This window comes from Curcuma longa, chromosome 11 (genome assembly GCF_044706935.1).
Source record: "Curcuma longa cultivar G26 ecotype Majalengka, Jawa Barat chromosome 11, ITB_CL_G26_1.1, whole genome shotgun sequence".
In the NCBI taxonomy this organism is placed as follows: domain Eukaryota; kingdom Viridiplantae; phylum Streptophyta; class Magnoliopsida; order Zingiberales; family Zingiberaceae; genus Curcuma; species Curcuma longa.
The window spans coordinates 6,417,711-6,425,145 of NC_133871.1; the positions used below are offsets into that span (position 1 = coordinate 6,417,711).

Sequence of the window (7,435 nt, forward strand, 5' to 3'; positions counted from 1 at the left end):
AAAACGTTTATTAGCGACGGAATTTAAAATTCCGTCGCTAATAATATAATTTTTTATTATAATTTAATTTATTTTCTGAATTTCCCTGTTTACACGACAACAAAACACGACATAATATAACAGAAATACACAAACATGCCAATAATGGTAAAACACAACACATCAAAATACTCTGATATTACAATCTGAATACAATAACATAATTACAAATATCTGGATACAATGTAGAATACAAATGTCAGAATACAAGAACTGATCAAAATTATATCTAAACCAGCCAAGGCAAAATAGAAGATCCTGCAAAAAACCAATAAGATAGGTTAGTAATACAACAACATATTTGAAAAATGCATGCTTACAAGTAATAACGTAAAAAAAAATTAAAAGTAATAGAAATGCTAACCTACCTTGCAGACAGCTACTGATCAGGAGCATTAGGGTCCTGAGTCTCCGTATCAGGGTCCGCACCTCGCATCGCAGCTCGCAGCGCATCAAAAGCAGGCTGCGAGGGCGTCTGGCCGAAGGCCTCCATCCAGGCCGCCATCTGGCGCCCAAGCCGAGCTTGACTTTCTGCCTACGCCTCTAATGCAGCAAGTCGATCTTGCTGCCCCGCGAGTCGATCCTTTAATTCTTGATTTTCTTTTTGTAGGGCTTCTATCGCTGAATCTGATCCGCTGGGACGACCCCTGGCTCTAGGGGCCATCACACGATCATATACGACTCGAGCCTGGGACCCTAGACCGTAGAGGGTGGAGCTCTTCTTCCTTCCACCGATCACATCATAGTAGATCTCATTCAACTGGTCGGTTGAGAGCTCCTGCCTCTCTCCTCCCTCAACTGCAGGCGCAGATGCCTGTGCAACTCTAGTTGAATATTCAATCTATTTAAAAATAAATTATTATAAAATTTAAGATTAGAAAAAATAATTACATGCCGGTAATGTAAAATAAATAAAAAAATTAATTTCTTACGTCTATGGCCTGCGAGCGAGCATCAATAAAAGTGTCATCCTTAGACTTGTGTGTCTTTGTAAAAATCTCCCAACAAGTAGGAGGACGCTGTAACTGGTGCTCCTGAAAAATCAAAAATACAATTAAATAAAAATAATGACATTAATAATTAATTAAAATATATTAATTGTAAACTTACCAAGTCTAAGGTATGCTCCACAATGGAGCGGGATCCAGCTGTATGTTTTGTGGATCCGGTGCTAGGGCCAGCTATCTCGGTTTTTCTGTTGGACCGAGCTATCTCTGCATTTGTTTGCCATCTTTCTGCATGCCATACTGCTTGTCATGCAGCCCAGATGTCCTCTGGGATCCAAGATGGTCTGCTGCCCTTACTTCTAACTTTATATAGCATATCTTTATATAATTTGCCAGCAGCAGCATTCCAGGCATCTTGAAACTCCCGCTCATGTCCTGGCTCAAAAGTATATTTTTGGATGACTCTTAGCAAAGTTTACAAACTCTTCGACTCCAGCATAAAATTCAACTCGGATAAATCCATCATCTAATCTATTATACATCCAAGCTTTATTCATATACATTGTAAACTCCTGGAAAAATAAATGTTCATTTAATAGAAATAATTTATTAAATTTAATATACACATAACTTAATTTGCATTAAATAGAAATAATATATTAAATTTAATTTGCATTTAATATAAATAATATATTAAATTTAACGCACACATAACTTAATTTGCATTGCTGCGAACAGTGATGTATATGACATCTCAGGATCTTTTGTAGTGAATCTGATCTTAAGCTCAACTTAAGAAGCAATAGGGGCCTTCATTGGTGTTTTCTTTTATCTTAATTTCTATGTTTATTTTTATTTTCTCAAAATTTTGAGTAATCTTGAGTATCAATTTTCCATGTAACAAGCCAATCTTGAGTGTGACAGCTATATATGCCTCTAACCATGGGGCATAACTATCCTATTTTACAGTCTAAAATTAAAAGCTTAACTAAATTACCATCCTATTTTACAGTCCTATGATTTACATGAACTAATTTAGGGATGTAAGCATCAATAATACCATGGGGCAGCTATGCCTTTAACCATGCAACCCTAATGTGACAATTAGAGCTAGCCCTAATTAACCATGCCTTTAACCATACAACCAACCAATGTGACAGTTAGAGCTAGCACTAATTAAAATTTTCCATTCAACCCTAATTAAAATTTAGAGCTAGCCCTAATTAACCATGCCTTTAACCATACAACCAAACCAATGTGACAGTTAGAGCTAGCCCTAATTAAAATTTTCCATGCAACCCTAATTAAAATTTTACCCTAATTAAAATTTTACCACCGTAGGAGAGGTTCTACGTACGAGCTGGAGCTGGAGCCGGAGGAGAAGTTCGACGCGCGTGGGAGCCGAGGAGATGTTCGGTGCGGTAGAAGTCGACGGATTAGGGAGCTGAAGGAGAAGTTCGGTGTGCGTGGGAGGCGGAGCCGAAGCCGGAGGAGTAGTTCCGTCGGGGAGGAGAAGTTGACGGAGGAGAGGTTGCCGGGGGAGAGATCGCCGGAGGAGATGTTGCCGGGGAAGAGATCGCCGGGGGAGGAGAGGACGTGAGAGTCGGAGACGGAGGAGAAAAATCGAGCTCGTGCAGGCAGGCGGAGAAAAAAAAAGGTCGAGTAAAAATGTCGATATTAGCGACAAAAAATCGTTCGTCAGAAATTAATTAGCGACGGATAATTATTTCCGTCGCTAATTAGCGACGGATAATTAATTTCCGTCGCTGTTTAACAACGGAATAAATTTCCGTCGCTATTCTAGGGTTCCGGACGGATTTAAAAAAATTTATTCGGATTTGCGACGGAAATAAATTTCCGTCGTTAATTAGCGACGGATAATTATTATCCGTCGCTAATTAACGACGGGAAATTATAATATTTGTCGTTAAATAGCGACGGAAAATCGGTTAGTGTAAATAATCTGTTGTTGTATTACGGTTCCGTCGTGTTAACGACGCATTGCGACGGAAAATTATAATTCCGTCGCTAAAATTAGCGACGGAATAATATTTCGTCGGTAATTCTGTCGGTAAATCCAGCTTTTTTTGTAGTGAGAGGATTTAGTGGTGATGGGAGACTAATGTTATGTTTTCCCATGAAAAGGTGCGTGGTAGAGCTCCTGCTGATGCTCGACTTAATGAGATTTAAGGCGAAACGGACACTCTGTCTAATTTGATCTAACAAATCTCTACCATCCGAGTATCAACTCGGCTGCGTCAAGTGGAAGCCCTAACCTTCTCAACAAAAAAATGATAAAGTCTAGTCAGAGTCATGGACTCAATCCCTGGGAGTGGTCGGTCCAGTCCCACGGAATTTTCCCACCGACCACCAGGGTAAATCGGGAAGCGCATACGGTGGCCAATCCAGATGCCCAGCATCCTTTGATTGCGTTCCCTATTTGAAAAAAAATTCTTGCAAATACGCCGTAGCTGGGGACCTCCTAGCTCCCTTTTCCTCATCCTCCTCAGCCTCAAAATGAGTGCTCGATCTTGAGGTAGACTCAGATAAACTGACCTCTGCAATCATGCAGAGCATGTGGCAATGCACATGGAGAGCTGGCTGCTGCAGTCTTCATAGATCTCCTCCTCTCAACTGTTGCAGTTTGTATTTGGAAAATGATGAGTTGGAAGAATTTCAGACTTGATTATATATGTGAATTATATATATATTTTAATGCACTAGCTCACAACCTGTTTAAGTTATCTAATCTATCTATCTATCTATCTGCTGTGAAGCAACGTAACAATCAGAATGGATGTGACTTAGTTGTCTTCCAATTGTGAAGTCAGAGTAAAGGTCAGAGCTAAGAGCATGAGGTGTCATCCGGCTGAGATCGAACCTCGGGTCCCTGGGTTACAACCCGGGATCTGTCCTACCGTTTACGCCATTGCCCCGGGGACACCCTAACCTTCTCAACATGCTCCTTGATAGGATGGATAACATGAAAAGAAACAACGTAACCTAGACATCTGTATTTATAGAATTTAGGAAATTAATAATATCCCTTTATTCACCAACAACGCATATCTTCATACACATGCATATGATACGTCCTTCATAGGCAACAAAACTTAGTTTCTAAACAACAAGAAGCTAGCTAGCATTCCCTCGTTCTGACTGACAATCTACTTTTAAGTGAGGAAGCTAGCTAGTTTGGACGATTGAAAATAGCTCGGAACAGTAACGTGGTTTGTATCAAGTAAGAATAAATTGCAAGAGCACCAAATAATGAGATAGCTGACCAAGGATTACTAAAGTAATCGCGATTCAATCTTGCGCGCCATTTGTTGCATCTAGTGTCGCAGCGCTTCCTCATGGCAGTGATGACGACGTCCTCAAGGTAGAAATCATCACGGTTAAAGCAGACATTCGTGCCAAGTTTGTTAAATAGAGTGGCAATTTGTTGGGTGCTCCCTAAGTCATTAATAATGATTTCATGTTGTTGAAGCAATTCGACATCTGCTGCCGTATTGATGAGGGAATCCATAAACACCACATAGGATGTAACATGGAACTTGGAATCCGTTGAACATTGCTCGTACGCGATAAGATTTCTCAAGAGCGAGTTGGTGTGGTCCCCTATTCGAAGTTGGGGAATCTCCAACTTGCCGTTATGAAATGTAATGTCCAGGAAACTCTTTGTCTCTTTTTTCTTACGAAGGGAATTCCAGCTTCATTGCATACTGTAGCACTGGGAATCCATGGTGAGTCATGGAGATCCTCCTCGGGGTTAACATCTCGAACAATTTGACAAAGACACCAGAGATACGAATACTGTTTTAACTTAAAGTTGCAGAGGAAGCCAAATGTGGAGGACTCATTGCCATTGCCAATGTCATGGATTGTTGTCGGATCGATGCAAGAAAGCAAAAGATGAATTATGTGGTGATATGTCTCAATATTGTCGGAGGAAAGTTCCAATTTTGTTGAGAAATGCATGCGGGAATGAAGTTGAATGTTAACTTTCGAAAGGAAGGGTCGGGAGGAAATGCAGATTCGTACAAAGTTTCAAGAAGAAAGAAAGGAAGCTGGTTTTCGAGCACGTAGATATCTCGTGCTACTAAATATGGAGTCAACGAGGAGGCACTCTCCATCCAGGTAATCTCTTTTGAAATCTCAATATCGGTCCACTTCATTATTGCAAGCATCAGAAAGCATCCGTCCAGCAACATCATTTGCACAAAACTGTTGCTGTCCATCTCCACTTCCTCCGAATAGGCATCGCGTGCTCGTGTTTCCAGCTTCTTGATCGATCCAGATAGTCCTCCAAGACCATATCAGATCTCTTCTCGAGGACATACTTGAGGCACTTCCATTTGAGCTGATTCATGGCCTGGAGATGAGGTTTGTCGCGGTGGTAGGGGCCGAGCGAGACGAGCAATGGCTCATAGGCTTGGGAGTCGACCTTTTTCAAGATATCCGGGACTCTGTATATTGTTGGCTCTGTGCCTCTGTCACTAAATTTTGTGTCTGACACCCTCTCCTTCAATGAGACTACCCAGTCCATGTCCAGTGATGTCTCAATCCCCTCATCTTCTGTGTTATTCATCTTTGATTCCAAAGGATTTGCCCTTGAGGATTGCAATGATTCAAGTAGTTAGCTATAAATGCAGCGATCTAACAGAGGAAGGTCCAAATGTCCCAATCCCCCCATCTTCTGTGTTATTCATCGTGATTCCAAAGGATCTGCCCATTTTTGGCTTGGTGCCTCTGTCACTTAAGGAAAATAAAATAGCACAAGGATTTCCCCTTGAAGATTATAATGACAGAGGAAGGAAATAGCACAAAGGAAAGGAAATTAAGGAAAATGGATCAGGTGACTGATAAAAATTAAAACCAACCTTAGAAAGCTTTTCGCCAGGCTAAAGTAGCTCTATATATATTTCAGCTGCTGCCTCATACTTTTGTCCGAACAATCTCAAGCTTGCTTATGGATTGCTACTTAATTTCTCATACAAAGCAAGGTCCTATATAGGCGAAGACGGTTGAGATGATAATTATTTACATCAAAGTTTGATGGTACAGATCAAAGTTTTACACTTTTCTTTTGTCCATCAAATAATTTTGATTGAACGGGTCAATCATGGGAGCGGACCAATCTATTAAAAATTCATCATATTATATGGCGAGATAGGCCGGCCCACTAATTTAACAAGTTTGAAAAACCTCCAACCCAATCCAATCAATTCTGAGGTAGGCGGGCCAACCTACGAACTTATCAAAAAATAAAAAAATATTAAAAATTTTAAATTTGGATTACAATTTAAATTGATCGAGTTAAAAATTTTAAACTTGAATTATGATTTAGACATCACTAATCCATTAAATTTTCTATTTTAATTTTAAAATTTAAAATATATAAATAAACTTTTTCAATACGTGGAGAAAATCACGGACCTAGGCGAGTTAACTTATTTGAATTCATTTTAAAATTAATTGATAAAATTTTAATTCAACTTATCTAAATTATTTGATGAAATGGACATAGATCCAATCTAAATTTTAATATTTATTTTAGTATTTTTGTATCCAAATGACACGTACAATTTATAATTTATTTTAATAAAATTAACAACATGAAATAAAAACAAACCCTAAACCCAAAAATAATTGCAAACATGACCTCAGAATAAATCAACAAATTAATCAGGCTTGGCTCTCCTTCAGCGGTAGCGTACCCCATCGACTGCAGCCAGCAGTAGAGCTCGTGACTCCCCTGGCCCCAGAATGCTAGGCCGTGGGGTATCATTTCGCCGACCATAAATTAATGTCAAGGACTATTGGTCAGGCAAGTTGGCAGCAAAGACCTTTTCTATTGACTTATTTTCCAATAACTCTGAGCATCGATCGATCATTTGGTCAGACTAAATTCTTCACTCCAGTTGTTTCACATAATCAGTTTTACGATTATCTATATATAAAAATTAAAATAAATCAAGAAGCGACAGTTGATCGTGACAAAGAAGATATTATCTTAGCTTTATCAAAATAAATTGCTTTCACTCTTCGATCGGTAACTAAATTGTTTATTCCTATGGTAAAATATGTTATTCAAGTGTTATTCAATGTAGATGTGACTCATTTGAAGGAATTTTAACTTAGAACTCTTTTCTGTTGGTGTCAACTATGATGGGCGTTCCGCAAGTATACGGAATGTCGTCAAGTAATAAAAGATATCGAATCCACAGGGACCGTGGAATTGATCACTAAACTAGTACAATAAGAGTGGAGAGATCACTTATGTTGAATTGGTGTGGGGAAGAGAGAGTGTTCGAGCTCCTAAAACCTCAAATAGAGAGAAATCAACTATGACAGATGTGTGGAAACGATCCTAGGACTTCGGATTCCTCGAGATTATGTTTGATTGACTATGGATCCTTTACCATTCCTCAATACATGCACATTTG

General features: G+C 39.3%; 1 pseudogene; it reads right to left on the reverse strand.

The window, feature by feature from the left end:
* Window positions 1-4,176: 4,176 nt before the first annotated feature.
* LOC141837030 (UPF0481 protein At3g47200-like) lies at window positions 4,177-5,958 on the reverse strand (annotated as a pseudogene).
* Between the last annotated feature and the right edge of the window lie 1,477 nt (window positions 5,959-7,435).